Raw genomic sequence first — 23128 nt, forward strand, 5'->3', positions numbered from 1 at the left:
GCACGTAAAGTGCCCTCCGCCACACACCGTCGGGTGGCTTGCGGAGTATAAATGTAGATGTAGATCACTTCACGCATTGCTTAGTGTTGACTACATAAATGTGTGGGTTATTAGGAGATGCTTGATTATACTACACCACTCTTTTTAAATCCCAAAGCACGGTCCCTGAACTCGTTGGTTGCACTTTAGAGATGAAGGGTGGTTTCTTTCCGTCATTTCATGTGATAGTTTACAATGACTCTTGGCAGTGCTTCAGGCCCTGTCCATCGATTTGTGAGGTCTACTTGATCTTGGCTTAGTAGTGGTTGTTCCTTCGCATTTCCAGTTCACAGCCACATCACCAAAAGACTCAGGCAGCTTTGGGAGAGTTGGAAAGCGCCTCACCAGTTTGTTCCTCGGATGACATCCACAGACTGGTACACATTACAAGTCACTGAGCTCTACTGAATGACCCATTCAGCCGTTACTGCTTCCCCGCTGACAACAGCCCTCACTCTCGACATCTGGTGGGCAATTCCTCTGTTCACATGGGTCTCCAGTTACTTTTGATCAGATACTAGATTACAGGAAGAAAGGGAAGGGGCTAACATCCCATCGACATCGAGGTCATTAGAGCAGAGCACAAGCTCGGAGTGTTTCAAGGATGGGGAAGGAAATTGGCCGTACCCTTTCATTTGCCTAGAGCGATTAATGAAAACACAGAAAACCAAAACCGACGTCTTGATGGTCAAATGCATATTTCCTCCGAAACGTGTCCAGCTTGCTAACCACTGTGCAACCTCACTCGCTTTGATCAGACACTTCATTCTTGATGTGAGTGTAGTATACTGCTCACATCGCCAGCTTCAGAGTGAAATTATCATGTGAGTTATGTACAAGGTGTACAACTTTGCTTCCGTCTTTTTTTCCCCATCATTTGAAGCCTTAATGAAACAAATTCGTTACACATGTATCATTCAAAGTATTTTCCATCGCTGGCCACTACTTTCTCCCATCTTTCGGCCAGTGTACGAATCCCGCGTCGAAAAAATTGTTCATCTTTTGAAGCGATCCACGAATCGAACCAATTTGTGACTTCTTCATGAGATCGGAAGTGTCGGCCAGCCAGGCCATGCGCCATTGTTCTAAACAGGTGATAGTCAGAGGGAGCAATATCTGGAGAACACGGCGGGTAGAACTTCCCATTTTAACGTTTGCAAGTATGTTTCGACCTCTTTTGCAACTTGGAGTCGAGCGTTGTCGTGCTGCAAAATCACTTTATCGTGCCTCTCACTGTATTGCGGCCGTTTGACTTTTAATGCTCTGCTCAAACGCATTAATTACGTTCGATAACGAGCACCTGTAATTGTTTCATTTGGTTTTAACACCTCATAGAACACGACGCCGAGCTGGTCCCACCAAATGCAGAGCATGATCTTGGAGCCGCGAATATTCGTTTTGGCCGTCGACGTGGAAGCATGGCCCGGATATCCCCATGGTTTTTTGCTTTTAGAGCTATCCTTATGAACCAATTTTTCGTACCGGTCACAATGCAATGCAGAAATCACTTCCGTTTTTGCCTCTGAAGCAAGTGTTCACAACACACGAACGTCGCTCAACGTCTCTTGGTTTCGGCTCACACTGGACCCAAGTTCCTTCTTTCTGAATCATGCCCATAGCCTTGAGACGTTTTGAAATGCCTTGCTGTGTCACTCCCACTAATCGTGCTAATTCTTCTTTAGTTTGACACCAGTCTTCACTCAGGAATGTTTCCAATTCTGCATCTTCGAAAACATTCTCTCTTCCACCATTATGCCGGTGTACGATGTTAAAAATCACCATTCTTGAAGCGTTGAAACCACTCACGACACGTTCTTTCACTAATAGCGTGCTTACCATACGTACTTGAGTACATTCGATGAGACTATCTGCTCTTTTCTTGATATTGTAACAAAACAGTAACACCTTCCGCAAATGACGAGAATTAGGCTCCTAAACTAACATTTTCAATCAAGAACAACTTTATTATGCAGACACAAATCGACTAATGTTTGAATGGGGTTATGTTGACCGAGGTCCAAGCTAACTGCCTGACGTCTGCGACTGTTTCTTCCGACCGCTACTTACCGTTGTCGCCACCTATCGGCAAACGGCGGAAGCAAAGTTGTACACCTTGTATAACACTGTTTGTCTACATTTTCAGCTAAGACCGAAACTTCAATATTACACTTATTTTCCCAGTTTTCGCACATCTATAGATTAGTAACAGAAATGGAGCAAAATTTACTTTTCATGGGTAAGTAGCTCAAAATTCTAATTACCGTTATCACATTAGTAATCGAAACTTTTCTGGCTGAAAAATATAGAGCCACAGTGTAATAAAGAGTTAATCCAACAGCGCCAATTTCTGTGACTGTATAACCATATGTTTACGGGCCAAGTACTACATAAATCCGGTAGATAGGAAATTTGCTGCCAGCCTGTCCTTTGGATGTACACATATTTCGAGCAATAGATAAGATTTATATAGGTCACTCTGAGTCATTGTCACTAGATGACACAGATCTCCACACCACTGTACTTACTTTAAAGGCCGGAAACTGATAGCAGTTGCTATGTCATGTTGAATGCCATCGTCCACAAACCATTCCCTCTTAGGTACTGCTTTATGACAGGGTGCATCGTCATTCTGATACAATCATTCTGGTCACAGGAACTATACATAACACAGCGCAAAGAGAGAGAGAGAGAGAGAGAGAGAGAGAGAGAGAGAACTTTGCAAGTGACACAGGATAACAAGAATATTTAAAGTATTTCCGATGTATTTTCACTTTTTATTCTGAGAAATATCGCACTTTTGAACACAGACTCTGAAAAGATCGCGACGGGTTCTGGCACACTTGTGAAACCTTCCAGTCTTCTTCCACTACACGCACTTTTGTGGGAAATACCCCAGCCTTCCCTTGTCTTTGAACATGAGCTGCTGCTTCAGATATTGAATCCAGTTGAATATGCCTCTAAATACACTTTCAAAAAGATCGTTGCACAGTAGTTTGCTTCAAGATGTATCATAAATAAATCGTTCAACAATTTGCAGGGATGCGTTTCACAAACTACATATACACTTGCACAGATCGACACTGCTTTAGAATATTTGTGCAACAAACAAATTAGGTAAAGTGTTTGACGCCTCAATACACTTGCAAACATTGCTTTAAACGGTTTGTTTCAAATATACCCACACACGAAACAGCGCAGTATAGTTGGAAAGTGTTGTATACCTGTGCTGGAACTCGTGGCGCATCAAGCCACGTCCAGGCACGGTAGACTGCGTGACGGCCCTCTCAAATGTTTAGTTCTGGTACCCTCTTCCCCTCGCCATATGCGAGCAAAGCAGTCTTCCTAGGTGCTCGTCGAAGAGAAATACATTGCGTAATAATAAATTAATGCAAATGAACTCGAAAAATACATCGCAGGGGGATATTGCTTACAAACTGAAGCTAATACAAAGGAGCGCAAATACATCGCATCAAAACTCTAAAGAGGTCCTACAGCCCATAAAAATATTGTTAAATCCATTAGCACAGTAGTTTGCTACATGAGCCATTGTCATAACCCGGGACCCGCGAAGCATCACATCTGTCAGCAGCCGCAGCTCGCCACAGTGATCTGGCGACCGGAAGTGGGCTCTCCAGCCGGATTGACGAGTGCGTCCAGCACGAAGAACGGATCAGTGGGGCTTTCCAGAGTGTGCAAGAATGAACAAACAAAAGCGCGTGAAATCCGTGGCTGGCTGACTAGCACCAACTTATCCTGTGTGCCTAGACCAGTATTCGTCAATAGGTGGAGAGGAATGCTGCTTCTCTATTGGGTCCCTAGGTATAACGGTGGATGGAGGGGGCAGAGGTTTATAAACCTGCAGCTCCTCTTATTTTTCCACCGTCAGTTGTGTGCTTGCTTGTGTGTGTCTGCGACAGTTTTTTTCTGGAATCATGAAGTGCTCAAATTCCAACAATAGCATGAAAAGTGGTAGCAGTAGCAACGCCTGACATCTAAGTCAATTGTTCCATTCATTCAATGTATCTGTGAACCCCATAATTTTAATATCCCTCGCAGCAACTGTTTAGGTCGTAGTCGGTAAAGGCATACCTCTGTACTACCGGCCTTTTGAACGTTTGCTGCTGTAATTACAGTGTGTGACGAATTTTTATTCCGTAGCTGATGTTACAGTCCTGCTTTTCGTTTCTTGTCGTTGCAGCCTTGCTCCCCCAGATGTTATCCGATCTAGATTCTCAGCTGCAGGTTGAGAGACTATTGCAGCAATAGTCTCCAGCAAAAATTGAGTTGGAGCAGCAAGAAAATAAATACATTTATTTATTTTTTTCTTTTGTAACATGTAGGTGTAAGGAAAATATATCTTTTCTCACGTAATGTGCTGTGGTTCTGATATTGAAGGCTGGGGAACGTATATTTCGTAACACGTTGTATTCAGTTGCTGAGACATGTTCTTTGCTTTCCTAGGTGTTGCTATGGACGATGAAGTAGGCATATATGTCGAGACCGAAAGGCAGGAGCACGATTTCAGTCCTGTAAGCAGCAGAATACGATTTTCAAAGTCAGTGCGTGTGTTTCATATTCAACCAATTTCAGTGACTAGCGAATGTGGTTTTATGTTTCTATTCCAGTGCGCTACAGAACACAGTTTTCTGTTTATATTTCAGAGTGTTAGAGAATACGATTTTCAATATGATTTTCTGTGTATGTCTCTAACACTTTCAAGAAATAATTACGTTCAATATCTCATTGATGTTGCTGTAGGCAGCATCAGTGAGCTGGATAGATGGCTTAAAGGTGAGGGTGAAATACCAAAGTGGGTACATGAGATGGTCGCTACTGAGGAAACGGAAATGCAGTGCCACCTCGTTCTTTTGGATGATAAGGAGAAAGTACTGGATTGGGTGGGACAACTACCAGAAAGCCCTACTGAAGTGCTCAATACTTGGACCCAGAGTGCAAAAGGTTATTATAATGCAACTGTTGTCGTTATTGGATATAGTTATTATTTTGGAATGTTGTTGTTTACAGCATATATTTCTTAAGAAATCTTGAGTGTTGTACTAATTTTTTTCGTTATTCATTTGTTACATATGCACCACAGTCGCCACTAGCATCATGAAAGCTAGGTGTGGCACGGGTGCCTCTTGTGAAGATTGTAGGGGTGGGAGTGAAACTTGCCCCTGGGCAGCATGCACCGCCTTGCAAAGCACTGCTCATGGCTGCGAGAGAGGCAGCAAAATCAGCTGTAGCAGCTGCAGTGCCAGGCCCCGCACAATCACATAGCCTCTGTCATCCATGGATGGTTAAGTCAGAGGAAGAAGAACAGCAACGATCTTCCACCACCATTCCCCTCTTTGAGGCTGGCTGCGGTGAAGGCTCCAACAGGAGCAGCATCAGCAGACATCATCACTACAACATGGTTGTTCCCAAAGGATCTCGCCACCACCACCTTCCCCTACACAGGCTTTGACTGTTCACCCTCACCGCTAACGAAACGTATGTGTGCATCCACACATACCCCTTACCCCAGTAAGCGCCTCCCCCCAACGCGATCATCAACTGGTTGGATGCTGTCTCTGGATCCATTTGCTAGACGTAGTATTAATGATATTGTTGTCCGCCCCCCAGTAGCTGAGTGGTCAACGTGACAGAATCTCAATCCAAATGGCCCGGGTTAGATTCCCGGCTGGGTCGGACGTTTACTCCGCTCATGGACTGGGTGTTGTGTAATCCTAATCATCATTATTTCATCCCCATCGACGCGCAAGTAGCCGAAGTGGCGTCAAATCGAAAGACTTGCACCAGGCGAATGGTCTACCCGACTGGAGGCTCTCGTCACACGACATTATTTATTAATGATATTGTTAATTATAATGAACCTTTGGCTAGTGGTTGTGCTCCCTCCCATCCTGATGGTGAAAGACATTAGATCAGTGGCGTCATAACGCCTCTAGAATACTTGTTGGCTGCTAGGGCCCTTGAGGGGCGTATCTCTTTCACTAGAATTGGGAATTCAGCTGGGGGGGGGGGGGGTATAGGGATCCAGTCAGGTTTCTAGAAGCATTCCTTCCAGTGCTGGGGGGAGCTCCTGAAGGCCATAGATGATCTGAGATTCAATGCCCTTAAATGTAAAGCAGTATGAAACTTCCTGCCAGATTAAAACTGTGTGCCGGCAGAGACTTGAACTCGGTCCCGAGTTCGAGTCTCGGTCCGGCACACAGTTTTAATCTGCGAGGAAGTTTCATATCAGTGCACACTCCGCTGCAGAGTGAAAATTTTATTCTGGAAACATTCCCCAGGCTGTGGCTAAGCCATGTCTCCGCAATATCCTTTCTTTCACGAGTGCTAGTTCTGCAAGGTTCGCAGGAGAGCTTCTGTAAAGTTTGGAAGGTAGGAGATGAGGTACTGGTGGAACTAAAGCTTTGAGAACGGGGCGTGAGTCGTGCTTAGGTAGCTCAGTTGGTACAGCACTTGACCGCGAAAGGCAAATGTCCCGAGTTCGAGTCTCGGTCTGGCACACAGTTTTAATCTGCCAGGAATTTTCATATCAGTGCACACTCCGCTGCAGAGTGAAAATCTCATTCTGTAAAGCAGTGCTCTGCTACGAATTGACTCACCATCGCAAACAGCAAGGTGCTGCTGAAGACAAAACCTTGCACTACATCTGGGATGTTAATGGCATTACATCTGGGAGCACATTAATCATGAGTGGTATCATGAATCCACCATCCCTGGAGGTGATAATCAGCATTATGATTGAAACAAAGACATGTTCCACCTCTTTCACTTCAACTGAATAAATACAATGGTAAATGGCATATTTTTTCATGTGTCTAAATGCCTTTTTGGAAGAAATATATGATGTGTCGGCAGCTGGGCCAACACCTTGTAAATAGAGGTGGCTTAAAGGGCACGCGAGACTAACGCAGACGGGCGTGAAGTACTGGAACCGGATACGTAATTAATGCTATGAAGAAAAGAACGGAGTTTCTCATATACTTATCTTTAATTTCTTCTTGTACATCTCTATGGTGAACACAAGTGAGACTCTAATTACAATCACTGTAAGGCTAATGGCGCCTTGCTAGTTCGTGGCCATTAACTTAGCTGAAGGCTATTCTGTCTCTCGGCTAATGAGAGAGAAAGGCTTCGTACGTCTAGTCGCTAGCTCTGTCGTCCGTACAACTGGGCGGAGTTCGAGTCAGTCTCTCGAGACCTGCCTTGTGGTGGCGCTAGGTTTGCGATCACACAGTGGCGACACGCGGGTCCGACATGTACTACAGGACCGCGGCCGATTTAAGCTACCACCTAGCACGTGTGGTGTCTGGCTGTGACACCACAATATATTTGAAAAGGCACCTTGAGGCCTGTGGATTCAAGGGACCAGTATGCCTCAAGATTACTCACTGCCAAGAGTGATGTCTGTTTGTTGTATATGCAGACTTCAAATGTCTCCTTGCCCCTGTCACCCACTGTCAAGGCAACCCCTTAGTCTCACATATCACTTTCATGCAGAAACACATATCGTATGTGGCATTGTACCAACTTATATGCTCAAATGATTTAAGACTTAACCAGTATGAATCTTATGCAGGGGATAATCCTACAGTTTGGTTGCTCACTGAACTTTAAAAACTGTCATGGGATGTTGGTAAGCTTTACAGCACCAACATCTCCATGACCAAATCGGCAGAGGAAAACAATTATAAAATTACGCCGTTAACTTCAGATTTGTGGACCGCTGTTAGAAAAGTTTAAGCTCCCCATAGAGATCATTGTAATCTTATGGTGAGATTATGTGGTGCAGCTCACAATACATACAATTTGAAATATAAGTTAGCAGGATACCTATAGGTTTTCTTCCATAATTTAAGTGGCTATGATGCTTACTTTTTAGTTGAGCAGTTAGCTAATTTCGGTATGAAGGAACATTAGATCAGAGTCCTCCCTGAGAGCATAGAGATGAGAGCATAGAGGAGTATGTTTCTTTCTCGAAATGAATGACTCCAAAGATTATGTTCCGCTTCTTTTCCTTCTTACATTTCATGGAGGCTTCACTGCAGAAACTTGTTGACACACTACCTCGGGAGGGTAGACACATCACGCAATCTGCACACCCCAATGAGAAAAAGTTTTAACTTATGACTAGGAAAGAGTGACTGGGTAGTAAGGGAAAACTCGACGAAACGAGGCTACCCAACGTATCTGCACTTCATAGTACTCTCACTCGCGATGCCATAACCAGTGCAGATTATGGGCATCCTGTGAACGTCTGGCAGGGATTCAACATTCCCAGTTCATGTGAATACGCAAGACTATGCATGCACACTGAATTGTGCTTGCTTGTGGGTGTTTGAAAAGTTCCAGAGTGAATGCATGGTCATGTACTCTCTGGACCCCATCTTTTATTACATAGCATCTGGGTTGTACTGGGATGCAATGCTCAAGAAAACGAGTCACATCATCAAACTTCTGACTGATGCTGATATGCATCTTTTCTTTGAGTGCGGTTTTCATGGAGGAATTTGCCAGTGTGTCCATAGATAAACCAAGAGAAATAATCCACATATAGGTGTGAGGTTCAACGCATCCCTCGATCCTATCTATAGTCTGTATTTGGATGTGAGTAACTTCTATGGGCACGCCATGATGCAGCCACTGCAAGTTGGTTGGTTTCAATGGGTGTCCAGAAACGAATTAGAGTGGGGTCTGGCGGCTGATTCTGATGTAGGGTGTGAGGTGGAGGCAAACCTCATATACCCTGTTAGCATGCATGAAATGAAAAGCAACTTGCCATTATGTCCAGAGCAACAAATTCTATGAGGAAGCACTATCCCTAAACTGATGACCTCTGCTACCCACATGCAGAGGAATATAATTCATTATTATATTCTCCACAGTGTCTCAGTTTAGTTATGGGGCTAGGTAGAATCATTCAGCGTGTCTTCTTCAATCAGTCCCCCTGGCTGAAGGATTATATTGGATTAAATACCAGAAAGAGGGCAGGTGCGACTAATGATTTGGAAAATTATTTTTATAAATTAATGAATGATTCCACTTTTGGTGAAACCATGCAGAATGTTAGAAACGAATTCCATAATATGATTAAGGCCAAATGGGATGGGTGCTAGGGTGTATGAAGTTGCATCGCCAAACCGAATTTTAAGAGGGTCACTATTTTCATGACAACATTGTTGCTGTGGAGAGGTCGAAGGTTTCAATAGAGTTTATGAAACCAATCTATTTGGGTGTGTGTATAGTGGACATCTCCAAAATCGACGTGTATCTGTTCCACTATAAGTTTGCTAAAACTCATTTCCTGAAACCAAAGATGCTTTATATGGATACAGAAGCTTGATCTATTGGGTGAAGAATGCGATCCATATGAAGTAATGAGGTGTCACAGTAACGAATTCGACACATCTGGATATGCAGCTGATAATTCCTACAGTATTGTTCCTCACAACAAGAAGGATATCAGCTTATTGAAAAATGAGGCAGATGGATTGCCAATGGTAAGGTCTGTGGATTAAGATCCAAAATGATTGCATATTTTACAATACATGTGACCACCCATTAGTGGGCTAAGGGTGTGCAATGTACAGCATCACCTATCATCATGGTCAAAGAGTACATGCACTGCCTGTATGGTGGTGTTCACGGTGCTTCTCTGCAACCTCCACATGTGGTATAGGAAGCTAGTATTTAATCACAACGTCATGAGGTGTACACTGTGTTGCAATCTAAATCCAGATTTATACCTTATGATGATAAAAGAGACATTTGTGATGACAGGACTGGAACAATCCCATACTCGCACTATGTACTTATAGTGCAAGAGGGGGCAGTTCATTCCAGTGGTGTGAATGAGTGAGAGCTTGTGCCGAATGGTATGACCCTTTTATCATAGTGTAAATGTTGTACATGTGTGATGCATGGTGTGCTTGCATGTGTGATTGCTAATGTGCATGTGTGTGTATGCATGTGAGTGCATTTGAGTTTGGGAACCCTTGTAAAAATGTATGCCAGCATGTAAATACATCAGCTGTTTTTTAATAAGTAGCATGAATATATTTATAAGCACCCTGTGATGGAAAAGTTTTTAAAAATATAAAAAATATATAAAGTTGCACAAAGTATAGGTAAAAAGTTTCAAAATTGTAAAAAACACCAAAAATTTGAAAAATTATAAATCGAGAAAAAATAGTTTTACAATATTTCTCTTTTTTGCATTTCATGTGCGTGTATGACAGTGTGAGTGTATGTAGAAATAGAATATGTTTTAAGTTTCACCTACCGCTAGCTGTCCATGTTATACTTGTTTCAAGTGTGAATTCGACATAGTTCGTTTTAGTGCAGCTGTTTCAGGTGAACATTTTAGAGCCCCCCCCCCACTTCATTGTTTTATTTAATTATTGCAGCTGCTTCAGGTGGAAAATGTTTAGGGCCACTCACTTTAACTTATAAATTAAGACTACTGTTTGGATGGAATTTCACTAGTGACAGTAATAGTATTAGCGTAAGAAAAATTGTACCTCTGCGATAGATGTAATCTGTACTCCAGTGTAAAGTAAAAAACTTTTTCAGCCAGTACTGTTATTTACAAAACCAAGAACTGTGAATGACTATGTTAAAAAAATTTAAACTCTAACAAGAACTATGAATTTAAAGGCAGTGGTATTTCGCGTATTGTACAACAAGATATGTGAATGTAAAGCAGTATTACTATTGTCATAATTTATGCCTGAATAAAAAACTTGTTATTCGCTGTCACAGGTCTTTGTTGTTATTGCACAAATCCTTAACCTCACAAACGTATATAAACGCTGTGCAAGTCGCACAAGATATTGGTTTGAAGCATGAGGGAGGTGACGTTTAAATGGAGAAAAACAAAATATATGCGGTGGTGAAATTTGACTTTGTATGTCGTGCTGGGTTATGGGAGCAGATAGCATGTGACCGTATCTGCTTCCAAAGACGTATAGACAAACATCTTTTTCTTGAGTCAATGGAGAGCAGAACACCAGTAGAATTCCAGGTCTGAGTAGCAGCACACCTGCTGATTATTTTTAGTTGGTGTTAAGCAAATACTATCACTGTTCGACCATTCAGAAAGTTCACCGATTTTTATTTGATTATGAGGCTCTGGACCCATCTACCTGCTGCAGTGTCAATTAAATTCTCCCTCATAAACTCCAAACCACAATGCGTCAAAAGCACTCGTTCGATACTATATCTCTCCGTATGAAAGGCTTAAATTTTGCTTCAGTACTGAAGCGATGTCCAGCCATTTCTCTTGTTTCCATATTTTGTTCAGTGTTCGGAATAATGTGGTGATGACTCAACATATGTTCAGAAAGTTTCTATACCGTTGGATGACGACCTTCTTCAATAAAACAGGTCACTAGTTTCCCACATCGCTTTACCACTGAGTTTGGCGGCTCTCCTACTACTGATTTGGTAAGAAACTATCAGATTAGGAAATTGTTATATTAGAAAGAAACTAAACTGCGGTCCACTGTTACATAATAACAAGTTTAATTGAAAGTACTGTGGTTTCATGTACGACTTTTATGTCTCAGTACATGGAAACTGTTCACGCTCCATTTCTAGATAATGTTGTAGAAACCTAGTTTCACTATTGTTGCGCCATTAAAACTTCTGTGTTGCCAAACAATGCATTACTGATGAAATGACACTCTTACATTTGGAAATATGAAATTTGTCTCTTCCATTTCTTATTTCATTGAAACTAGAGTTAAATATAGAATCTACAGAATAGCGCACAACTACATTTGCGACATTTGATAATGCGCTATTCAAGTATGTATTCTTCGTATGTCCCTTGTTCTGCGTTTGAAATTTGCAGGCTCTTTCAGATGAACCAGTAGTAGTGGCTAGAGATAATATAAGAGAGTATATTTCTCCGGGACAATATATTTCCTGTCTGTTGAATAGTGATGGCGTACGCCAGTGGGTAGGAGGGGAGTGGAGAGGTGGAGGGGCGGGGGGGGGGGTGCATTCGGCATCCCACTCAAAACACTCTGTCGGTAAGTCTAAAGATAAGACGATCGATTATTCTTAACGACAGATAGGTCAGTCGACTGGTTTTCGTTCAGTAGGTGTTTTTCAATCAGATGAAACTAGCCTCACTTAATGTGGGACAAGTGATTAGACAAGCCTCTGAAATTTGCGGCACATTTTTATGTGATTTAATTTACCTGCTTTTCCAATCTTTTCGGTGATTACATGAACCATGACAAGGCTTGCCAGTTACTGTAAAAACAAAAAAACGTACCTTATTTCAAGGGGACATGAATAATAAGTATGTTTCTAAAAATGAAGTATTTTCAAAATTTGTCTGTTTATTTACTTAAATACGAATTTTCGTACCTACAGCATTAAACATTGTCTTTTTTTTTGTTTGAAAAGGCTAATGACCTGGGCTGCTTTTTAAAATTTTGTTCACGTCAATGAAAAATAGCTGTTTTATCTAAATTTATTGAAGCTCTGTCTGTATTTTCCCAGCGATTGGCACCTATCAGCGATAGTTGTGCTTCGGTAAATACTGACGTGACGTGAACAGAAGGGAAATGAGTTACAATATTTTTAATAGTTTGTTGACTTAAGGGGCCATTCTCCTCAGTCAGTCCATAATAAAAGCAACTTTTTCGATTTTTTTAAACTAATGAGGCTTTCAACCTAAATACTTTTGCATATTATTTACTGATTCTTAGACAATATTTTGAGACTTTTCCAAGAAATTCTGTCATCATTAAGCATCTCATTCGAGAAGTCAAAATGGCTCTGTTCAGAATTATGTGTGTGCATGACGGAAGTCGTAAAGTCCTCAAACCTTATCTCAAATCAAAAAACAGTCAACTTTCTTAATCTATATGATATTGCACACGGAGTAACTACACAGGTTTTTGAAACGCGACAGTAAAAAAACGGCGAACGTTTGAAACAAAGATGTGAATAACTAAAATTGAAGAAAATAGCGTATTACTCCCAGCGAACAGGACCGAGGAGTAATCCAGTCATATTTCCGGAAGATATTTTTATTAGTATGGTCGCAATACATTCTGTTAGTTTGAAATGCGATATATTTTCAATCTGAGCTAATGGACTGCTGGCATATTTGTAATCTTTTGTGATGTATTGCAAATGTATGGGATGGTAGATGTAACGTGTGTTTTATCTTTTATCTTGTGTGGACTGGTTGGTCTGCGTCTGGGTCTTTCTTCACATTGTCTAGAACTTAGTGAACCATGCAAATAGACCCGTTATTGACATCTGCAACCAGTTGCACTACGTATGTTTCCTGTTGTGCGTTTCCTTGGATCGAAGTATTTTAATTTCCTCAGGCAATCCGAGGAAACCATTCTACTTTTCTTTCTTTTTGTTTTTTAAAGTGTACTGCAAACATGACTGATAAACAGTGTCGTCGGTTCGGGATGCATTGGTTGACAGCATTTTGGAATCTTCCATCTTGTCACCATGCCAACAGACAACTTCGTATACATCACCTCATGCATGACCGTGTAAGCTCAGTTATAGAAGGTACATCCCACAGTGCCTATACCTCTCAGGATTACCAGTAATCATCAGTCATTTGGTGGCAATGTGATGCTCGAAACCCAGGTGTTTGATTCTGAGAACTCGCATCGACATTTTTAATTTCTTTATATTAAAAAACTTTGACATTCAGTAGTACTGCAATAGATGTAATGGGTTAAAATTTATAGGTATGTGGATGTACAGGGGATAGGAAAAATAACGTGACCACTTCTACTCACTTGGAAATGTTTATTAATAACGGTTGGACCCGCATTGTCCAGTAATACGGTTGCGATTCTTCTTGGAACACTGGCATATAATGCTTGAATAGTCTCCAGTGGAATGTTATGCCACTCTTCGATCAGAACCTCTACTAACTCATGTAGTGACGAGAGAGGCGAAAATCTGCTCCGGAGTCTGCACTCCAACACCACTCACAAGAGTTCGATAATGTTCAAGTCCGGAGACAATTCAATCGGATGCTCCTCATACACGATTTTACTGTCCTAGATGTGTGAGTGGGTGCATTATCGTTCTGAAATATACCATAATCGTTGGCAAACAAAATTTGAATCATTTGGTGCACCCGATCACCTAAAATGTTCATATAATCGCTGGCTGTAGCACGACATTTGACAGTAATGATAGGACCAGCAGAATACCATTGTATGGCTGGCCGAACCATCACGCTTCCACCTCCATGCTTAACCTTTGGAATCAAGAAGTCAGGATTGTAGGCTCCTTTTGGTGTCCCCGGCCCGACGTTGGAAACAAAGGAAATGTTTAGTCGTCGGATCATATGGCGTGTTTCCACTGATCAGCCGTCTATGATTTATGCTCCTGCCACCATGTTTTACGCTCCTTTGAATTGGTTGTCGTCATTAATGGTTTCAGTATGGCAGCTTGTCCGTGAATATTCGCTTTATAGAGTTGTCGCCGGACAGTGTCGACAGATACGGGGTCTCGAAGGTAGCTGTTGAGCTCTGCAGTCACTTTAGTCGCCATAGTTTTGTGTTGTTTTGACACAATTCATGTTAGCGTACGAATATCTCTGTCTTTTGTCTTTGATTTGGGCTCACTATTACGTTTATACAATTATGTCTTTCCATGTTTTGTGTAGGCTGTCATGACTGTTGAAACAGCTGCTCTTGCAACATTCAGTAAGTTGGCTGTCCTGGTTCCTGATGCTCCAGCTAATCGGGCCCACACAATCTGCCCTCTTTGTCACTCTGTTAGGTCTTTTGTTGCACGTCGACCTCAGCCTCTTAAAGCAAATGCGAAGTGTGCACTACTCGTAAACAACCTGCACTGTAGCCTAGGGTGTACTGAACAGGCACAGTACAGCGCGATACGTACCTTACCTGTGTTGTTGACCGTCAAACACAACCATCTGACGACTACCGCCGGCCGTTGTGACCGAGCGGTTCTAGGCGCTTCAGTCCGGAACCACGCTGCAGCTACGGTCGAAGGTTTGAATCCAGATTCGAGAATGGATGTGTTTGATGTCCTTAGGTTAGTTAGGTTTAAGTAGTTCTAAGACAAGGGGACTGATGACCTCAGATGTTAAGTCCCATAGTTCTCAGAGCCATTTGCACCATTTTTTGATGACTGCCACTGATAACATTATTTTGCCTGTCCCCTGTATTTCATAACAAATTGTTATGCTTCACGTTTTCGCCAGTATTTCGTTTAGACATTATAACTGAAATCCTTTTTTCCAGTTTGTTTCCTTTTTTGTAATGGTTTGACGACTATTTCAGCCAGCCCCGTGAACAGGTTTTTCGACGTCCTATATATTCTCTTGGAATTTACTTCTTGTTCAAGTTTTCGCACTAATACGAATGATGTCCGTGTCCGACCATCGTGAATGAAAGAATTAAATTAAATTTTCGCTATATTTGCAGCTTTCTCAAACACCAGTACAGAAAAAGAACATACTAACTGTGTGGGTTGCACTGTGGTGCAAACTGACGAAAAAGTGCACTTTTAAGTTGATCGCCAGTCCCGAAACTGTTCTATCTATGGACGAAGAATAATGGTCAATTCGACTCTCATCCAACATTTGCTTTGCGGTTGCGTTCCAGATCCGTTGCAATTGCGTTACGCCAATGGACGAACAGCCTTCAAACCAAGCGAGCGCGCCTCGTCCATTTACTCATTTAAGTAATCGATTATTGTTATTATACAGAGAAATCGTACGCAGAAAAACTTTCCGCGTATACCTTTATATAATGTAGCTTAGTTCCTACAATGGACGAGTGCACCACAGTTGGCTTTGTCGAAACTCAGTACACGTAGTACGTGTAAGTGGGCACGTGATTATCAGCTGCTCGCACCGTGGCTGTTCGTGATCAGAGACTATGTGTTGCCACGGTTGACAGGCTGCGGGTGACCGAGGGGTGCTGCCCTTGATACATTTTGATTACGGTTCTCGAAACATGGCATCAAAGTCCGTAACGAAGATAAATGGGTCTGGGCGGGAACCGATAGTTTGAGTCCATTACCGGTAATATGACAGCGGAGGAATCCAATTACGTCTGCGGCCTGGCAAGTTCGTCCCGTCTGAGTGAGCTTCCGCTCGTGGCGCCGCCTGTCAAGCATTCCTCGGCGCGTCACCGAGGCGAACGAATCTCGCCCCTCTAGCAGCCCAGGAAACAGTCTGGAAGCGGCCTCTGCAAACTGCAACTGCTCTTGAAAAAGTGCTGCAGGTCAGTAGTACACACAGGCAGGCTTAAGAACATGTAAACGTGCTAGATAAACAGTTCCACGTAGTAGTAGACCGAAGGGTGAGGGAAAATAAGATAGTTTCATAGCTGGTGTGGATGTAAAACCTTAGAAAAAATACTGGGTTCGATATCTAGGTACAGCTGGGATAAACTTCTGAGATATGCAACATGTATAAGAACCGAGTGAAGAATAATAAAAGCGAAATATTAAGAAAGACGAGGTGTAAGTTAGGTTTACAGATTGTGGCCGCACTAGTTTAACTCTGACTGCTTCAAGCGACAAGTCCACATCGTCGATAAATTTGAAAGACGACATTACTTTCACCAGTCTGTTGTTTTAAAATAGTAACTTATTTAACAGTACAGGCTAATTACGGGCGGCAAGGGTGGATACATCATCTAGTACAGAATAAATAACAGGTATCACATGCGATGTACAGTTACGCATATCGTGTGTCTATGTATGTGACCTCCACTGCTATATGGTTTCGCGGTACATGTTGCGACATCGTTTACATTGTCGACCATGCTACGTATAACTGTACGCCGTAGCATGTGTTTTCCCTTCCTTATTTCTTGCAAAGATGAACTACACCTATTATGTTTCTGAGACTGAACAACGCTCGAAACAGCTAGCAGTGAGTAGCAATTACTATTTTAAAGTAACAGGCTGGTAAAAAGTCGTCGTTCTTCAAAATCTACTTCAAGATACGTGTCCAAAAGAGTAATAAAATACGCATTGGGAACAGATTCCCTTACTAAGATTAGCCAGTGATTTTCCCGAGCCGGCCGCGGTGGCCGAGCGGTTCTAGTCGCTTCAGTCGGGAACCACGCGGCTGCTACGTCGCAGGTTAGAATCCTGCCTCGGGCATGGATGTGTGTGATATCCTTAGGTTAGTTAGGTTTAGGTAGTTCTGAGTCTAGGTGACTGACCATTTGAACCAATTTTGTTCTTCCCGAAAATTAGGAATAGATGGAATAGACTCAAATAAGGACAGGATAATTATTAAAGTGCATAGATTGAGGATAAACAGACCCAATATACACTCCTGGAAATGGAAAAAAGAACACATTGACACCGGTGTGTCAGACCCACCATACTTGCTCCGGACAGTGCGAGAGGGCTGTACAAGCAATGATCACACGCACGGCACAGCGGACACACCAGGAACCGCGGTGTTGGCCGTCGAATGGCGCTAGCTGCGCAGCATTTGTGCACCGCCGCCGTCAGTGTCAGCCAGTTTGCCGTGGCATACGGAGCTCCATCGCAGTCTGTAACACTGGTAGCATGCCGCGACAGCGTGGACGTGAACCGTATGTGCAGTTGACGGACTTTGAGCGAGGGCGTATAGTGGGCATGCGGGAGGCCGGGTGGACGTACCGCCGAATTGCTCAACACGTGGGGCGTGAGGTCTCCACAGTACATCGATGTTGTCGCCAGTGGTCGGCGGAAGGTGCACGTGCCCGTCGACCTGGGACCGGACCGCAGCGACGCACGAATGCACGCCAAGACCGTAGGATCCTACGCAGTGCCGTAGGGGACCGCACCGCCACTTCCCAGCAAATTAGGGACACTGTTGCTCCTGGGGTATCGGCGAGGACCATTCGCAACCGTCTCCATGAAGCTGGGCTACGGTCCCGCACACCGTTAGGCCGTCTTCCGCTCACGCCCCAACATCGTGCAGCCCGCCTCCAGTGGTGTCGCGACAGGCGTGAATGGAGGGGCGAATGGAGACGTGTCGTCTTCAGCGATGAGAGTCGCTTCTGCCTTGGTGCCAATGATGGTCGTATGCGTGTTTGGCGCCGTGCAGGTGAGCGCCACAATCAGGACTGCATATGACCGAGGCACACAGGGCCAACACCCGGCATCATGGTGTGGGGAGCGATCTCCTACACTGGCCGTACACCACTGGTGATCGTCGAGGGGACACTGAATAGTGCACGGTACATCCAAACCGTCATCGAACCCATCGTTCTACCATTCCTAGACCGGCAAGGGAACTTGCTGTTCCAACAGGACAATGCACGTCCGCATGTATCCCGTGCCACTCAACGTGCTCTAGAAGGTGTAAGTCAACTACCCTGGCCAGCAAGATCTCCGGATCTGTCCCCCATTGAGCATGTTTGGGACTGGATGAAGCGTCGTCTCACGCGGTCTGCACGCGTCCAGCACGAACGCTGGTCCAACTGAGGCGCCAGGTGGAAATGGCATGGCAAGCCGTTCCACAGGACTACATCCAGTATCTCTACGATCGTCTCCATGGGAGAATAGCAGCCTGCATTGCTGCGAAAGGTGGATATACACTGTACTAGTGCCGACATTGTGCATGCTCTGTTGCCTGTGTCTATGTGCCTGTGGTTCTGTCAGTGTGATCATGTGATGTATCTGACCCCAGAAATGTGTCAAAAAAGTTTCCCCTTCCTGGGACAATGAATTCACGGTGTTCTTATTTCAATTTCCAGGAGTGTAATTTCGACGAAGAATAATCCAAATAAGAAAAACCACTTCGCAAGTTTAAAATATTTGGAAAAAAAAGTTGCTCAATATCTGAAAAAGATTGTCTTTTCCCTCAAACAAACTTACACATAATTACTAGAGCAAATATAATATCTTAAGTACATATCAGCAGGAGAGGGAAGCTTTCTTCAACAAAAGAGCTCTGCTGGTCTCAAATGCTGGCGTCAATTTGCGGAAGTGGTTCCTAAATGCACACGTCTCGAGTATGGCACTATATCGAAATGGACCTCAACCTTGGAAGATATAGGTATAAAACTGGAATTGAATAATAACATAAAATAATTATGAGAAGAGAGAAACTACGAAGGAGAAGGCATTAGAACTATTAGGTGATGGAAGGTTTCTAAAAAAAAATGGCTCTGAGCACTATGGGACTCAACTGCTGTGGTCATAAGTCCCCTAGAACTTAGAACTACTTCAACCTAACTAACCTAAGGACATTACACACATCCATGCCCGAGGCAGGATTCGAACCTGCGACCGTAGCGGTCGTGCGGTTCCAGACTGTAGCGCCTTTAACGCTCGGCCACTCCGGCCGGCGAAAGTTTCTAACCGTTGCCTTTATTTATAACCGTAGCCCTTATCAAACGGAGGAACAGTTTCGAGTAATATTTGCTACCGAATACAGGCATAGCGCACTAGATGATGGAACGACCTGAACAGGAGGAAACTGTACTCGTATACAAAGACGAAACAGTACACGTCGTGCAAGGCGAGAGCTGTCGATGGGGAATGTGAATTAAGTTTGGTGATCATGCCGATTGCAACCTGCAGTTATTGTCTGTGCACATTTAATCTGCACTTCTGTTGTACTAATATAAAGTTGCGTCTCATAATTTTCCTTGAAATTACCGCCACTGATATCGATGCAGCACTACGGCCGATTTATTAAACCGTGATTCAGGCGCAACAGTTCTGCCCAAGAGGCAACAGCAATGAATCTTCTGCTTCAGATGTTCAAGTGCTTGCTGATAATCTGAGTGCACCTCATTCTTAAACTCGCCCCGCAAATAAAACTCTCCGTAAAATAGAAATCGAGTGGTAATGGAGGCCAGGAGATGTGACTGTCTTTCCTGATTGTCGTCTCCCCACTCAACACTTCATGAACTGATGAAAATATTCTCCAGATTTCTGAAAATATTAACACATTCGCTGTTCTTCTGTTAGTTGACTCCCAAATGAATTAAACAGATTCTGAATGCGGAATTCTGAAAACACTTCCATTTTGGCCTCCCTTTACATAGTTCCCTGTTGAAACGCCCGCTAAACCCGCTGGGCAAAACAGGTGCTCAGGATTGTGGAAAGGACCAAATAAGGTGTCTGTCAGGTTCATTCAAAATTGTAATTTATTGTAATTTAATAATAAGTTTAAACCAAAGTGGCACATAGCCGAACCTTTAGAACTACGAGTTTCAAAAAATCAATTATTTCACAGCTGAAGGCCTTCAAACAAGAAATCTCAAAGCAGCGAGATAAATCTCAAGTGGTAAAAACATGCAGTTAAAATTGCCCATAAAATAATTAACATATACATACACAGTGAGGCTGAGAGCCTCAAGGCAAGAGTGAATAGACAAACATAAACAAGATGCAGTACAAATGGCTGCAGGCCAACAATAAAATTTTCAAGATTTTAAAATAAATTACCAAAACCTTTCAAAGGCAGAAGGCTGCAATGTTTTTTTAGAATAAGGATTTAAGTGGGTGAAAGCCAACAATTGATTTTCCTAAATTAAAAAATACATAAAATCCAGTAAAGCAAGAATTTTTTAAATCATTGGCTATGATAGATTATAAACAGAACAGGGGACTGCCACGGACTGACCGACAAAACGACTTGCTTGCCACCAAATGGTACAGGAGAACTCAAGCCCAAAAGTTACGAACATGATTATCCACAATGAAATATGAATTAGCTCTCAAAACTACACACCATGTTGGACAGCGGCCACAGGTGAGGAAAGGACGTTGCCTGAAATTACGTTAGTGGCCAGGGCAGGTGATCGGAACACTAACGGCCACAAGGCAAAAAATTCCGCTTGTACACTTGAATTTGAAATACGGTAATATAGTTAACTACACCCAAAAGGAACACTGCCTGAATTTACGTCAGTGCCTAGGACAGGTAACAAAACACTAACGGCCACGAGGCAGAAAATTCCGCTGGTGCACTTGAATTGTACTCAACCAATATAGTTACTTGCACCGCATGGTTGCTAAATTTCAGCAATAGAAAGACTGTGTTGCTCACAGGAAACCTCCCCAACAGCGAACCACGGAAACGGATCACACAACATGAATGGACGTGGCTTAGGTAGTTGAAACCACTACTCCACCTTGACGTCATGGTCGGTGAACCACGAAGCTCGTAGCGATTGGACAGCGCCACACATGCTCCGACACTGTGCAGGGACCGCCAACGGACCCAGACGACTGCACCTCGTCGAGATAACTTCACTGTTCCGCAGCAACCGACCAACTGCCCTCAGAATGCCGACAACATCTCAAATAGTCGTCAGTGAAAATAACGGCCACTTCACACACAACCTGACGAACACTAGCACTAAGAGCTGAACAATATCCGACAGTAACTAATCTCCCATAAAGACAAATCGGGAGTCCATGCACACACACACAGCCGACTCATGAACGTTCGGCGAACCAAAACGCGTCATCCGGTAGGACGACCGACTGACGATCCACCAAGACCGTGGCCCGGCTCAAGTGATGTGTGGCGGCAATGGTCGGCCGAGCCATGTCGACGCAGACCTCACAGCTCCAACCCGACTACACTAGTGCCGCATTGCAACTCCCCGACCGGCAGGTCCGAACTGCGCTCCAGACACGTACAACTGACTGGCAGTCCCGAACTCCCGACGCGAACTGGCTTACGACAGACAACGACTGGGAAGTAATTGCAGACGAGCAAAGATACTACGAGAGGCGATATATCGATACGCGCTGCTAGCGCCGATCACGGTCAGGCAAGGCAGCAACTCAGTGACACCAGTAATTTAAATTAACGTAGTGAGGTGGAAGTATGTTAAAACCAGGGTGTAAAATACATTATGGCGGGAACACGAGCCTCGCACGGCTCACCTGTTACTCGTTCCATCAGTTCATGTTCTCACCAGGTCGTCATCTCTCTCTCCAAAGGACAATGTAACACAGTGCTGGCCTCTTCACCACGTATTCTTTGCGCTTTCTCAACGTAAACAGAGTCCAGAAATGGTCCATTATGGAGGAAACTGTGTCGTTGGGCGGCATTCGGTGTCATCATAGCGCGGGCAGGAGTTCAACAAAGCCGTTCTCCTGTGCGTTACATGGACGTTTCTTCTGTACACGTCATTCCACCTCTGTATAAAATGTGAAATCCTTGCCGGCCGCGGTGGCCGTGCGGTTCTAGGCGCTCCAGTCCGGAGCCGCGCTGCTGCTACGGTCGCAGGTTCTAATCCTGCCTCGGGCATGGGTGTGTGTGATGTCCTTAGGTTAGTTAGGTTTAAGTAGTTCTACGTTCTAGGGGACTGATAACCACAGCAGTTGAGTCCCATAGTGCTCAGAGCCATTTGAACCATTTTTTTTTGTGAAATCCTTGACTGGAATCTGATTTGAAATAATTGCCTGTCTGCCTGATAACTATGTGATGACTGCGTGATATACAAGACAATAAATAATATAGTGTTACAAATGTGTTCTTACAGTCCAGTTCTTCCCCACACTCTACGATCAAAGCATATATCCAACCACTACTAACAAATTTTCACTGCAATAATAAGTAACGTATTAAACTCTAAATAATAACTCAAATTAATTTTTCAATTTATTGCTTAGCGAGGACTTTAATTCGCATTGATAAACAAATTCAGTGAAGAGGTGAAGATATTCTGCCCTAAAGAGTCTACTTCAGCTCTAGCCCTTCATTTGCGTCGTCTGATACCGACAAACGGCCCGTCCTGGCATAGGAGGCAACGGATTTCTTACCTAGTTTCAGAATTACTAATCGAATTTGTGTACCAGTTTCCCACACACAATTTCCCTGTTTCTGTACCATACACTATATTTGTGACAAAACACACTTAGATTTGACTATTTCTTGCAACTACGTGTGGGATGACGATGTAACTCTTCCTTTTGAAATTACAGTAACTCAGTCTTAATGAACGCACTAATATTTTTTCTTGTACGTTCTTACTGTCCGGTGGCAACGCATTGGTAACGCACAATGCGAATTCAGTCTTACGTCAAACACTGCAATACAGTCGCCATAAACTCTATTTACTTCCGTTCT

At 43.4% G+C, this 23128-nt stretch overlaps 1 protein-coding gene across 1 annotated transcript in view; it reads left to right on the forward strand.

Annotated features, from left to right (window-relative positions):
• Positions 1-23128, forward strand: part of LOC126199397 (semaphorin-2A-like) — a 1365238-nt gene that overhangs the window by 612640 nt on the left and 729470 nt on the right. The window lies entirely within an intron of this gene.

The sequence above is a fragment of the Schistocerca nitens genome, chromosome 8 (genome assembly GCF_023898315.1).
Source record: "Schistocerca nitens isolate TAMUIC-IGC-003100 chromosome 8, iqSchNite1.1, whole genome shotgun sequence".
NCBI lineage: Eukaryota > Metazoa > Arthropoda > Insecta > Orthoptera > Acrididae > Schistocerca > Schistocerca nitens.